Source organism: Caretta caretta, chromosome 2 (assembly GCF_965140235.1).
Source record: "Caretta caretta isolate rCarCar2 chromosome 2, rCarCar1.hap1, whole genome shotgun sequence".
In the NCBI taxonomy this organism is placed as follows: domain Eukaryota; kingdom Metazoa; phylum Chordata; order Testudines; family Cheloniidae; genus Caretta; species Caretta caretta.
Genome location: NC_134207.1, coordinates 20,749,958 through 20,763,441, shown reverse-complemented (window position 1 = coordinate 20,763,441; position 13,484 = coordinate 20,749,958). Strand labels below are relative to the sequence as shown.

Below are 13,484 nucleotides of genomic sequence, written 5' to 3'. Positions count from 1 at the left end.
TTTTATTAGGTGCCCAAAAGTCTTCCAGTGCCTGACTCAAGACACTGTAATTCAATGCAATAAATATCATTTTACTGGAGACTGACGACAAATCTAAAATTCAGTGCCTGTCACTACCCAGAATGCTTTGAAAGTTTTTTGCAAAGCGCTGGTGTGTGGGTTCTGGGAACAAAGATGAAAATTGTATCCTGCCTCTACCTTATGCACTGAGTTCTCTTCTGCAGTGTGCCTTTACATAAATAGGGGAATTCAAAACAAGCATCTGCACGCCCTGTTCTAGTCCACATGCCTGAGCCTCCTGATTCAGGCTACTACTTGGTTAGCAGCATTAATAAGTCAGTCTTCCTGGGTGGACAGAAAAAAGTATTCTTGGTATTCTCAGCCAGCAGGACTAAAATCTAAAACTCAGCTTGAGTTGTTTATAAATAGTATGAAACATCGAACTAGAAAATAAGCCCTGTGCATTTGGTAGGGTTTAATGGCTGGTAGATTAGACCTGTCTGCAGGAAACAGTAAAAGCCCAGTCTTGCAGTTCTTACCTTTGTGAGTGGGCCAAATGACTGATGTAACTAGGATTACTCACATGAGTAAGCATTTCTGGATCAACGCCAAGAGTTGAAGTCATAAAACCCATAAGGCTATAACTGTAAAAAATAACAATCTATAGCCCATTTTACAGCACTTGCTAAGAAATGAACATAGTGAAACTGGCAGGAAAGGAAACTTGGCACTGGTGAGTTGGCAACAGGCAGGTGTTGACAAACCAGCAGTAGCCATGCAGTGAAAACAATGCCTGGTCTGGCTGGGATTGCCCAGTAGCCACCAGGAAGATCAGCGGGACTGTCACACTGGACTTTCCGGGAGACTGAGACCCCTAAGAAATAACTGGTGGTTGTTTAATTGCTTTCAAGTGAACCTCTGAGTCAGATCTGCATTATTATTAAACAAAAAACTGAGTTTCCATGCCAGCATTTTCTAAACTAGCTTAGAAGTCTTTTGCACTATCTGTCTGAGGCTGGCTGTGTCTGGGACAGGCAGGGCAGAAAAGTACAGATCAGAAGGAATTTTGATCATTGGCATTCTCAGCAACACCAGCCGGGAATGAAGAGTGTGTGTTAATTCCGCAGAGGGAGTGCAGACCAAAAGCAATGGGGTAGGCTGAAGAAAAGATGGTGAGATTGTCTCATCACCTTCCAATACCCAGAGGACTTTGCACCAGTGTCTGAGTTGCAAAAATTAAGGGCCTCTCTTGTTCACGTCAGCCTGGTGACTTGAAAGCTAATGGATCTGTGCCAAGGCTTCTAGTCACAATCACACCGGGTGTCCTTAGTTGGAAAGGAAAAGTCCTATTCTTAGCAGGCACAAAAATGTAACACAGGGCTGGCACTCTGATTACCTTGCATTGGGATCTTGTGCCATCAAAAACTAAGTGTGTTTATTCAGTATCACTGCTTGGATATGAAGACTTCCAAGAACCATCTCTGTGATGTCTGTGATTTGGTAGGTGGCATTCTTCCTTCTGATTCCATGGGCCAGCATGGTCATAGAAAGGTGTTTCTCAGATGAGAGGTAAAACCAATATCTTGACCACATATGTTCATGTGGGGCCATATTTCCAAATTCTCAGCGCTCAGAACTGGGGCCAGGTTTTTCAAAAGAACTCAGCATGCAGTAGCTCTGACTCTGACGCTTATGGCCACATGATCAGAGTTTGGCACCCAATATTCCAAGGTGTTTTTTTTTTTAAAAAAAAACTGACCCTAAATGAAAAGAATAGGGGTGTTAACCTCAGTGTCCTAACTTCAAAAGGGGGTTATGAATATTCATCCAAGTGCTTTTATTCCCCCTCCACTTTCAGTTGGTGTCAGGGCTTGATTTACTTTTGCATTTCTCCAGTTTTATGAAACTAACTCTATTGACTTCCAGGAGAATTACTGGTATAAAATTAGAATAATGCAGTGGTGAAGTAGATGAACCTGTCTTCCCATCATGCCCTGCACTGTGATCCTGTGACCATACAAATCAATGAAAAGACTCTGACTTGGGCTTTGGATCAGGTCCCTACACAGCATTGCTATGCCCTGTTGAAGAACTGCTGTATTCCGTTAATGCCTGAAAATATCCCACTGCTTTTCTTTGAAAAGAAGGGTCGCGATAAATCTACATTAGTAAATATCTGTGAAGCATTTTCACATTCTCAAATTAAAGATGATAGCGAAGGGCAAAGAATTTTTCATCTTTACGCTCCTTCTCCAAAGTATTCGCTGAGCTGAGTGCATTTCAGGGTTACTAAAAAGCACGTTCCTATTTCCTCTTCTACTCCTGCACCGGAATGTCTTTACAAATCTCTCTCAATTGCTCCTCTCCATGCCATGCTATAGCTGTACTATAGCTATGGGGTAGGGTGAGTTCACCGTAGCGAAGTGACATAAAGTGGTGGTGGCAGAAATAAAGAAGTTTCATTTTCTTGCAAACAGGTGAAAAGACAAAATTCGTTGCTTTCCCTGACTATAAAAAGAAAAGGAGTACTGGTTAGTCTCTAAGGTGCCACAAGTACTCCTTTTCTTTTTGCGAATACAGACTAACACGGCTGTTCCTCTGAAACCTGTCTATAAAGATTCTCACGCTTTGGCATTCTAACCAGACTTGTATTTCTGTAAGAGGGATAAACTCTTTTCCCTTTGAGGAGCACAACCAGGGCTTCTCTGGTTTTATTTCTGTTTGTTCAGAGACGTACAGAAGCAAGAGGGCTCAATCCTGCAAATCCTCATATGAGTGAGCCTGACTCTCAAAAGTAGGCCTGTTGACTTTGCTGAGGCAACTTGGGTAAGGCTTGCAGCCTTGGCCCCTTAGTTTGTTGTTCTAGTTGCGATTTAACTCTGTATTGAACAGGTATAATCAGCAAAGTCTTCTGGGGCTGGAATGGAGATATATTTGCCTGGTGCATCCTAAACTTGCCTCAGGTTTGTTTCACCCGAGATAAGCAGTTTTCCTTTTCGGAAGCCTTTTCTGAATTAGAAGTGGACCCAAATCAAGACGCTAGATGCAACAACATCTGGATCTGAGCTTTGTGGCTGAGACCCATCTCTAATCTGGCTTTTTATGAGGCTTCTTCTTTACAAACCCTCCACTCATTTCCTAGCTCCCCCATCCAACTGGAAAGCTCCAATTGCTACTTTGTTTATTTCTCCTCTCTGACACATCGATAAATCCTGACTTCCCTCCCTCCCTTTCCACAGACCTTCAAAAGCAGCTGGGTTGCAAGCATCTATTGAAGTTTCCCATCATGGGGCCCATCAATTCTGCCAGTGGGTCTGGGGGGCCTCTGATGCTGCTTACTTCAAATCCCACTTGCTGTGGGGGTTATGTACCCCAGAGCACACTGTGTATCCCAGAGTGAGCATGATTTGAATTGGCTAACAACCAGAGTCCAACAGAGATGTTGCTGGCTCCTATAACAGAAGCAACAAAGATGGATGAGGTGACAGCCTAGGACAGGGATCAACAACCTTTGGCACGCGGCCCATCAGGGAAATCGGCTGGTGGGCTGGGACAGTTTGTTTACCTGCAGCATCCACAGGTTTGGCCGATCACAGCTCCCACTGGCTGCGGTTCGCCGTTCCAGGCCAATGGGGGCTGTGGGAAGCAGCGTGGGCCGAGGGATGTGTTGGCCGTTGCTTCCTGCAGCCCCCATTGGCCTGGAACGGTGAACCGCGGCCAGTGGGAGCTGCGATCGGCCGAACCTGCAGGCGCTGCAGGTAAACAAACTGTCCTGGCCCGCCAGTGGATTTCCCTGACAGGCCGCGTGCCAAAGGTTGCCGATCCCTGACCTAGGAAGTGCGGGAGGGAAGAGAGAGAGAAATGGCAGATTGGAGTTCACTGGTTGGGAAGAATAGCCAGTCTCTATTGGTTGGATGGTCCTTACGTATTACGTTTTCCAAATTGTTTCATTGAATCCTCATTCAGACATTCTGACACACATTCCATGGCAAACTACTGCCAATTCAGCTTCCAGTAGGATCAAAGTTGTTTAAAAATATTGTCTAGGCAAGCCTGCAGGAGGAACTCAGCCTGGGTAAAGATTAAGAAGTAATCTTTGTTTTTCTTCCTGTTTTTCTGGGGAACTGTCTGTATTTAGTTAGCTGGAATCAAATAATTTTCTTTCCTGTTTAAAAGGTGTTTCCAGCTGAGGAAGGGCCTCTGAACAGAGGCAAGACCGCGGACATATACCAGGGTTAGGTGGAACAAGGGAGTTACTGGAGGGATTATGAAAAGGTGAGTGATGAGCTGTGGGTCTTATAGTTAGAAACAAAAGAAGATCAGAAATTGCTTTAAAAGTGATGTTTTTAAAAATGAATTCAGTAGTCTTGTACTAGCTCTTCATGGCGGTTTCTTCCACACTATAGAACCATTGCATAATGTATGATTGTACACCATGGACCACATCCTCAGCTAGTATAAATCAACATCACCCTATTGACTTCATTTACACTAGCTGAAGATCTGGCCCTGTATGTACTGTTCTATAACTTGTAGAGAAGGACAAGAGCCACAGAACTGGGCTCTAGATTCAAACTTCCTCATAGTCTGGGGGTGTTGGGAGCTGGAGTTCTATTTCTGTAAACATTTGGTAGGACTGGGAAAGTAGCCCTGAGCTGTAGCTGGGTCTAGAGAGACGGAGAACTACTCAACATTGTACGTAAAGGAGCAGGAGCTGCGTGCAGGCGCTTCTGCTAAAAGGAACTACAATATGCAAATGGCTTCACTGAAGCCATTTGGAAATGATGCTGAGTTTGAAATGTACCATAATGTTTGGAGGGAATAAAAGCTGAGACGGAAAGAGGAGTTCCACGGAGATCTGAGTTCTACGCTCAGCTCTGCCACTGACCCACTGCATGGCTTGGCCAAGTCATGTCAGCTCTCTGCTTCTGTTTCCCATCACACCCTCTGCTCTTCCGGACTTACTACAAATGTGTAAACTGCCTAGCACAATGGGGCCTCAACCTTGTGCGGGATTTCTAGGGACAACTCTAATACAAATAAATAATAATTGGAAGAAGTAGTTGGGTCTGTTCTACAGTGATTCCTCTACATATCCTGTCCTTCCCCTGACATGCTTTCCTCCCTAGTTTTCAGGAGTGTCTCTGCTTCCAAATTGCCGGTCACTTCATCTGTATTTGGAAAGCATCTAGCTCATTTTCAGGGCAATAACAATGAAAATACAAAAAAAAAAAAAAAGGAGGACTTGTGGCACTTTAGAGACTAACATATTTATTTGAGCATAAGCTTTCGTGAGCTACAGCTCACTTCATCGGATGCATTCAGTGGAAAATACAGTGGGTAGATTTATATACGCAGAGAACATGAAACAATGGGTGTTACCATACACACTGTAATGAGAGTGATCAGGTAAGGTGAGCTATTACGAGCAGGAGAGCGGGGGCGGGAGGGGCGGGAGAAACCTGTTGTAGTGATAATCAAGGTGGGCCATTTCCAGCAGTTGACAAGAACGTTTGAGGAACAGCGGGGGTGGGGGAGGGGAATAAACATTCGGCACGGTGTCTGCACAGAATGACGCTGGTGTGCCGAGACTGAGATTAGTATCTACTTGCTTCAACTTGCGAGCAGCAGTGAACTTTGCTTGTTAATCACAGGTGGATTAGTGGCCTCGCTGAACTGTTGTGAACTGAAATTTCTCTTGAAAGTTATAGTTGCACAAGAATGGCTCCACTGATTCTTATCATGTTTTTAAACAGACCCCAGCTATTTGAATGTCCTGCGTTTGGCACATCAGCAAGCGGGTCTCCTGTGTTGGCTAACAAATGGAGAGCCAAGAGTAAATTTTTTTCACAGAACAATGACATTAAGTGATTCGTTAGATCTCAGAATTAATCAGGCCAGACCACTGCTTTTATGGAAGGTCTCCCTGGCGCACCCACAACATGTGGAAAGTGGGGTTAGTGATTCAGTAGGAAGAACCCTTTCCTCAGAATAAGGACATGGCTAATGCCCTAGAATGGTGTCAGCGGATTTCATGTCTCAAGGCACCATTTTCCAGTTGCTAGATCATAAACGTTAGAGCTGGAAGGGACCATTAGATCATCTAGTCTGATCTTCTGTATAACACGGGCCAGAGAATTTCATATACGTACCACTGTATTTAGCCCCATAGCTTGTGTTGGACTAAAACATATCTTCCAGAAAAGCCTCCAGTCTTCATCTGAACACCTCAAGAGATGAAGAATCTTCCACTTCCCTTGGGTAGTTTGTTCCAAAAGTTAATTGCCCTCACTATTTAAAAAAAAAATGTAATCTGAATTGGTCTGGCTTTAACTTCCAGCCATTGGTTCTTGTTATGCCTTTCTCCACTAGGTCAGAGCCTTCTGAGATATACACTCTCCATACAGTATAATTTAAGCATTTCAAAAATTCCTGTCACTAGGTGAGGTTCATACCACTCATTCTCATTAGAGAGCCCACTTTTCTGCAAGAATATGGCTAGGACATAGTAGCTATCAACCTAACTCCATCATGGGTAATTAAATTCCACTTGCCTAAATTTTCCCCTCAGGCATCAGGTGAAAAGGATTGTTTGCACGTCTCCTAAAATCCTGTTGCATGAAATTGTTGTAGCATCACTTTCATGATCCAGTCAAAAGATAGGGCCTATTCAATGTATGAGAGTGATCCCTGTATATGCACAGTTTAAAAAGCATTTGGAAACTTTATGGTTGAAAGACACTTTGGGGCACACAGAGCAACCTAATCCCTGAGTGAAATTTTCATAGGACAATGACAATATGTAATTTAGTTGGATGTCCTGTTCTAGATCGACTCCAGCTGGGGCGTATTTATTATTTATCTGCCCATATCTATTATTTATTTGGATTGCAGTACCACTGAGGAGCCTTAATTATGGACCAGGACCCTGTTGTGCTAGGTGCTGTACAAACACAGAACAAAATGAAAGTTTTAGGATTTTGTTCTCCTGCCCATTCCTGTAATATCTGAGATACTTTATTAACCAAGGAGTAAGATTCCTGGTGTACCTCATGGAGCTTTCAGCTCTTCTCCCTTCTCTGCTTACAGAAAGCTCTGTATGACAACAATAATAACCATCAATAAAATAATTGCCCAATGTATTGTCCAGAATTAAAGATGAAGGGGAACTATTGAGAACTGTAGACTCTGAATGAGACCTACTAAATGGGTCTGGTTTATATGGAGTTGCATACATGGTGTTCTGACTTCCTGTTATGCTGATCCGCTTAGCTCTTGTGAGCTAGAAAACATATTGATGTGGACAAGAATCCAGAGCAGAACCCTGACCCTGCAAACACTCATCTCCATGAATAAGGATTACTCAGATGAATTGTCCTATTGACATCAATGGGCCTGCATACATGAGCCAGAGTTTGCAAGACTGAGCCCCAGTTTCTATATATACATATGTTTCTTAAAATCAGTAAAGGGTTTTCTCTTATTATTTACAGCCTCTGAGTTAGAGTCAGTGAGACCCAGCTAGTCTGGTTGTTCGGATGAATCAATAGGAAGCTGTGCAATGCACTGAGTCATAAAGGTTGACATCCTTTCAGAATTTGTGTTTTTCTTACCTTACCTATATTTCAGTCAGCTTCTCTTGTTCTTAAAATGTCTTCAATCTGAGAACAAGCATGTAAAATGTCTGTGATTCCACTCCTACCCTTTCCCCTCTCATTTTCATTGATTTATTCTTATTCTATCTTCTGCAAGGAGGACTTTTCAGTGGCAGAGTTTGGGGCGGGGGGCGGTCCTTCAGGAGTCAGACAGGCTGAATACTGTGCCTGGTTCCCTAAGAACACAGAGCTGACTGGTATCAGATCGGGTTTGTTAGTATAATGGGAACAGATAAGAACGGTTAAAGTGTTACTGGGCATGGTGGAAGTATAATATACCAGCACACACTTGAAGACTGCCTCAACTCCTGTCTCAAGGCAAGGTCAAGTAACCAATTGGGAGGGGCAAGGGAGGATTGTGGGGGATGGTATAAAACACTAAAAAGCCAGAGAAATACCTGTCCCTGACTGTAGCACAACCTCACACAGACAGCTGTAGCTGCCAGGAGCTAGCAAACAGAGCTGTAAACAGGGGAGTTTCAGTGGGAGTTTGTATTGTGGTGCTTGTTTGGGGTTTGTTTTTGCTGTGGGTGGTGGTGTTTTGGTGTGGTTTGTGTTTCCCAGATTAACAGGATTTAGGTGAGAAGGCTATGACAGATACAGAGGCAGCAGTGAGAGTGATCCATGTAGTGGAAGACACAATGAAGATGACTGGATATGGAAGCTGCAGTATGTACATGATCTTGGAGGGGGTGCCTGGTAAGAGTTTTGTCTGCATGAAATGCCATCTGATAGAGCTGATGGAGGAAAAGATCCGAGGTTTGGAGATGCAGGTGGAAAGTCTGGTTGAGTTTAGAAAGGGGTTCAGGCGGATTATGGAGCAAAGACATGAGGTATCTGAAGGGAAAAGCTCAGACTTGCAGATGGAAGCAGGACTGAGGAATTCTGAGGGGACACTGGGCGAGGAAAGCGGTCAGTGGAAGCATGTGACTAAAAGAACCAGGCAGAGGAAAAGACGGGCTAGTGAAGGGGAAATAGAGCTCAAGAATAGGTTTGTAGAGTTGGAAAATGAAGAAGGGGCTTAGCAGGTAGTCACTGAAGATGGAAGGGCAAGGAAGAAGAGAAGAGCAGCTAGTCCTATAGAAAAAGGGGAAGAGTCAATGGAGACTACACCAAATATGAGCCCCAGGAGGATACAGGATGGGTTGAAGAGGATTACAAGGGAGAATAGGAATGGAAAGAATTTGCAGCCAGAGGGAACAGGGGATAGACTGGAGAATAGCACCATCACCAGGAAAAGGCTATGTGATCGGGGACTCTTTACTGAGAAGAATAGACAGGCCTGTAACCAGAGCTGATCCAGAGAATAGAAAGGTGTGCTGTTTTCCAGGTGCTAAGATACGGGATGTAGACCTGAGGTTGAAAAGGATCCTAAAGGGAGCGGGAAAGAATCCCTTAATTATCCTTCATGTGGGAACAAATGATATGGCTAGATTCTCGCTGGAAAATATTAAGGGAGACTATGCTAGGCTGGGGAAGGCGCTTAAGGAAATTGAGGCTCAGGTGATTTTCAGTGGGATTCTGCCTCTTCCTAGAGAAGGACAACAAAGGTGTGACAAAATTATGACTATCAACAGATGGCATAGGCAGTGGTGCTATAAAGTGGGCTTTGGGATGTATGGCCACTGGGAGGCATTCATGGACAGAGGACAGATCTCTCGGGATGGACTTCATCTGAGTAGGGAAGGAAATAGACTTCTAGGATGGAGGCTGGCACAACTGATTAAGAGAGCTTTAAACTAGGAATCTGGGGGAGATGGTTGGGAGATGTCCAGGTAATCTCCAAGCTGGATTTTAGCATTGAGAGGGAAGAAAACGAAGTAAGAAAGGATACAACCGTGGGTAGGAGAATGGATATAAGGAGGAAGGGCAGTGTGGATACCAGTCTAATAGGTTATACTGGATGTAGAATGACCATGCCTAGTCGGGTACAGAATGTGAGTGAGGCCAAACAGCAAAAATTAAGATGTTTGTACACCAATGCGAGGAGCCTAGGTAACAAAATGGAGGAACTAGAGCGACTGGTGCAGGAAGTGAAACCAGATATTATAGAAAGAAAAGGAGTACTTGTGGCACCTTAGAGACTAACCAATTTATTTGAGCATAAGCTTTCGTGAGTTACAGCTCACTTCATCGGATGCATAAAGTGGAAAATACAGTGAGGATGTTTTTATACACACAGACCATGAAAAAAAGTGAGGATGCTTTTATACACACAGACCATGAAAAAATGGGTGTTTATCACTACAAAAGGTTTTCTCTCCCCCGACCCAACTCTCCTGCTGGTAATAGCTTATCTAAAGTGATCACTCTCCTTACAATGTGTATGATAATCAAGGTGGGCCATTTCCAGCACAAATCCAGGGTTTAACAAGAACGTCTGAGGAACAGTGAGGGGCAGGGAGGGGGAAGGAATAAACAAGGGGAAATAGGTTACTTTTTATAATGACTCAACCACTCCCAGTCTCTATTCAAGCCTAAGTTAATTGTATCCAATTTGCAAATTAATTCCAATTCAGCAGTCTCTCATTGGAGTCTGTTTCTGAAGTTTTTCTGTTGTAATATCGCAACTTTCATGTGTGTAATCACGTGACCAGAGAGATTGAAGTGTTCTCTGACTGGTTTATGAATATTATAATTCTTGACATCTGATTTGTGTCCATTTATTCTTTTACATAGAGACTGTCCAGTTTGACCAATGTACATGGCAAAGGGGCATTGCTGGCACATGATGGCATATATCACATTGGTAGATGTGCAGGTGAAAGAGCCTCTGATAGTGTGGCTGATGTTATTAGGCCCTGTGATGGTGTCCCCTGAATAGATATGTGGGCACAGCTGGCAACGGGCTTTGTTGCAAGAATAGGTTCCTGGGTTAGTGGTTCTGTTGTGTGGTATGTGGTTGCTGGTGAGTATTTGCTTCAGGTTGGGGGGCTGTCTGTAGGCAAGGACTGGCCTGTCTCCCAAGATTTGTGAGAGTGATGGGTCGTCCTTCAGGATAGGTTGTACATCCTTGATAATGCGTTGGAGGGGTTTTAGTTGGGGGCTGAAGGTGACGGCTAGTGGCGTTCTGTTATTTTCTTTGTTAGGCCTGTCCTGGAGTAGGTGACTTCTGGGTACTCTTCTGGCTCTGTCAATCTGTTTCTTCACTTCAGCAGGTGGGTATTGTAGTTGTAGGAATGCTTGATAAAAATCTTGTAGGTGTTTGTCTCTGTCTGAGGGGTTGGAGCAAACATTTTTATGACTGACTTAGAACAACGCTTCCTCAGCTCTCGTCCCCTAATGCCCCTACTCTACTTGCGCTATATTGATGACATCTTCATCATCTGGACCCATGGAAAAGAAGCCCTTGAGGAATTCCACCATGATTTCAACAATTTCCATCCCACCATCAACCTCAGCCTGGTCCAGTCCACACAAGAGATCCACTTCCTGGACACTACAGTGCTAATAAGCAATGGTCACATAAACACCACCCTATACCGGAAACCTACTGACCGCTATTTCTACCTACATGCCTCCAGCTTTCACCCTGACCACACCACACGATCCATTGTCTAAAGCCAAGCTCTATGATACAACCACATTTGCTCGACCCTCTAAAACGGAACATGACTATAAATTGTAAGAGGTGGGAGTAGGGGCGGGCATTGCAGGTATAATTATGCCTGCTAAGAAGGGGGGCGGACGGAACACTGGAAAACAAGGCTCTGCAGTGTCAGAGTTATGGATATGCTTGTTGGAAACTAACCCCAATAAACATCACATTGCCTGCACCTCGGACTTCTGGTCTTTTGCTTTCAGTCTGCGTTACAAGAACCAGTGGAGAGGGTACTGTGGTACTACAGTGGTAGGTCCTGATTCAGCAAGGTACTTAAGCACATGCATAACTGTAACCACATGAGTAGACCTCAATAGGTCCATTTGTGTGAGATGTGTTTGCAAGCTCATGTACTTACAATTAGGCACATGTTTAAGGACCCTGTTGTGCTGGGGTTTTCATATCTCCCAACATTTGAATTGCTGTCCCCAGATGTTGGGAGGCCCCGGTGGAGGCCCTGGTGGAGGCCCAGGTGCTGCCCTCTGGTGGGGCCTGCAGAGCAAGCCCACTGTGTACTCACCCCGCAGCAATAGCTCCTATGGCTCCTGTCCCGCAGGGCTGGCTGGGCTCAGCTCCTCACCTTTGGTGTTGCAACCTGGGCCCTGGTGCATGGGGTTGTAGCATTGCTCAGATTGGGCCCATCCACCCCTCCGCCTCCATCTACAGAAGGGAGGATGGGCCAAACATGAGTGACGTTGTGACCTTGTGTGCTAGGTACCAGGCAATGATGCCTGGAGTGAGAAGTCTAGCCAAGCCAGCCCCTCAGGACATGGGATTTTGGGGTCAAAGCAGGACAGTCCCAGGTTTCATGGGAGGTCTGGGTTTTACACCGATGTAACTGGAGTAATGCAGTGGCTATTCAGGCCCGCAAATTGACTAGTGATTTCGAGTGTCCAGTTTTGGAGCGCTCAACTTGAAGATTCTGAATTTCAGAATGTGCTTGGCATGCTCATCCTCTGAAAATCAGGCCCCTTCTTGGTCTCAAATTGAGCACCCTAATATCAAGGCACCTGTAGTGTATAGGAATAGGGTAAGATCCCTTTAAATAGTGTACCTTCCTGTCTTCTATTATAGAAGCCAGCAGAACCCTGTCAGAGCAGCAGTGCACGATTGGTAGCTAGGTCTTGTATATCTGTACCTTGTTAATAAATATGGTGATTTGGAATCCAGCTGTGCCAGAGTGTTTCCTCCAAATTCTTAATGTTGTGTGGAGCGCAAGGACACAACAGGACCCATTTTTATAAATGGGGCATTTTAAATTGTGTTTTATGGCCTGTCATCCCTGACACTGCCTTGTTTCCATTGTTCTTCTCTTTTTCAAATTTGATTTTAGTTTGGTATCAAAGATTGTTAGAAAATATATGGAAAACAAATGTGGAAAATTGCATAGTTAGGAAGATAAACTGGTGTATTTTCAATGAATTACCATTCTTCATTATGCTGAGTGTAATGGTGACCCTTAATGTGAAATACTGTAGATGAACTGACTCATTTAAAGGAGAAACATACGCCCAATTACCATTCAGATGTGTAGGCATCTCATTAGATTGCAGCAATTTTTCTTTTGTCATAATGCAGCAGAAAAATTCTATTTGCAATAGAATATTAATTATTCTAATTATGGCCTGCTACAGACATTATAATGATTTGTTATTAACGTAAATTATCAAGAAGTGTTACACAGTGGAAGATTATTTAGTACGTAGTCATGGTTTATAGAAAATACAGTATCTTCGCTTTTCATTTACCATCATATCACTCAAAAGAGCTTTCATTTATTTGTTATATAACAGCAGAGGGAAGAGGACCCATCATACTCTTTTAATTTCAGATCCATTTATTCCAAATTACTGTCATTCCAAAGAGAAGTTATTTTTCACCTTTTCTCCCACTCCTGATTGAGCAAGGTGCTAAGACCTCTTGAGGGGTTCTGAACACATTCAGTCCCATGGAAGTCATCATCTTTTGAAGGTCTGGATGAAATGCCTATTGAAGTCAATGGGAATATTTCCACTGACTTGGCCCTAAACTGTAATAAAAAGAATAATGAACAATCAAACAGGAAGACACCATTTGACAGGCAAGATGGCATAGTTTGAATAATAGGAAATGAATTTTGGAATGGATCCAAGCCAGCAAAGCATTTAATTACATACTTAAATTCAGGTTTGGGATATAAACTGTCCATCAACAAGTTTGGCTTGAAATTAGACTGGTATAGTATGACG

At 43.7% G+C, this 13,484-nt stretch overlaps 1 long non-coding RNA gene across 1 annotated transcript; it reads left to right on the top strand.

The window, feature by feature from the left end:
- The first annotated feature begins 1,418 nt into the window (after nucleotides 1–1,418).
- On the top strand, nucleotides 1,419–11,261 carry LOC125632837 (uncharacterized). The gene is made up of 4 exons (XR_007355421.2): nucleotides 1,419–1,500; nucleotides 4,177–4,275; nucleotides 10,745–10,813; nucleotides 10,925–11,261. It is a non-coding gene; the product is annotated as an uncharacterized LOC125632837 (long non-coding RNA).
- Nucleotides 11,262–13,484: the final 2,223 nt, after the last annotated feature.